Here is a 1,362-nt window from a genome sequence, read left to right on the forward strand (position 1 = left end):
ATGCAAAACAAAAGCTTTGTAACTGAGTTCGTCCTCTTGGGTCTTTCATGGAACCCAAGTGTTCAAAAAATGGAATTTGTTGTATTTTTGTTCAGCTACATGGCAACTGTTGGGGTCAATTTGCTAGTTGTGGTGACCATTGTCAGCAGCCTGACACTCCTGAGATCCCCCATGTACTTCTTTCTGGCCTTCCTATCCTTCCTGGATGCCTGCTATTCCTCTGCATTTGCCCCAAAGATGATTGTAGACTCCCTCTATGAGAAGAAAACCATCTCCTTCAAGGGCTGTATGACCCAGGTCTTTGCTGATCACTTCTTTGCTGGAGTGGAGGTGATTATCCTCACTGCAATGGCCTATGACCGCTATGTGGCCATTTCAAGCCATTGCACTACCCCTCTATCATGAACTGGAGGCTCTTTGGTATCCTGATGGGGGTAGCCTGGACAGGAGGCTTCTTGCATTCTGTGATACAAATTGTATTTATTTTACAGCTGCCCTTCTGTGGCCCCAATGTTATCGATCACTTCCTATGTGATTTGAACCCATTATTCAAGCTTACCTGCACTGACAATCACATCCTTAGCCTTTCGTTGGTTGCCAGTAGCGGGTTTATCTGCATCATAATCTTCTCCTTGTTGCTCATCTCCTATTGTGTCATCTTGTTCTCGCTAAGAACTCATAGCTCTGCAGGACGGCTGAAAGCTCTCTCCACCTGTGGATCTCACATTGCTGTCGTGGTTTTGTTCTTTGTCCCATGCATAATTGTGTATGCCCGACCTCCATCTACTTTCCCCTTCGACAAGATGGTGGTCATAGTTTACACCTTCGTAACTCCCTTGCTCAATCCTTTGATTTATACTTTCAGGAATAAGGAAGTGAAAAATGTCATGAGGAAATTGTGAACCAGATTGCTGGTGGTTTCTGATGAAAAATAAAACACTATACTTAAAAAAATTAAATTTCAAGAGGAAAGAAATCAAAATGGGCTTGACCAAATACTTTATAGGGGCTGGAACCTGTATTGGTGACAGTAATGTAATGCAACTGAAAAATACTAATGGGTAGGTCAGAAAATGCTATTTCCACCCTCAGATCACTCATATCTTGGAGTTGGCAGCTCGATATCCTCTTAGGGAATCTGAGGTGAGTTGAATTTTATGTTTGTTTAGAATATAATACTGAAAAGATTTCACTCAAAGACAGGAATCAGATTATTAAGCTTCTTGCCATTCAAACCATACTTTGAAAAACCTTTATGGAAAGAAGAAAAAAAATGTCTTAGATATCAGGAATAGGAACTTCCTGATGCTATTTTAACTGAAAAAAAAAAGTTTACTTTTAGGGTACTGATCCTAGTTGAGC

At 41.0% G+C, this 1,362-nt stretch overlaps 1 pseudogene; it reads left to right on the forward strand.

Moving 5' to 3' along the window:
- On the forward strand, positions 1-1,362 carry LOC100671909 (olfactory receptor 4C15-like; annotated as a pseudogene).

The sequence above is a fragment of the Loxodonta africana genome, chromosome 7 (genome assembly GCF_030014295.1).
Source record: "Loxodonta africana isolate mLoxAfr1 chromosome 7, mLoxAfr1.hap2, whole genome shotgun sequence".
Taxonomy (NCBI): domain Eukaryota; kingdom Metazoa; phylum Chordata; class Mammalia; order Proboscidea; family Elephantidae; genus Loxodonta; species Loxodonta africana.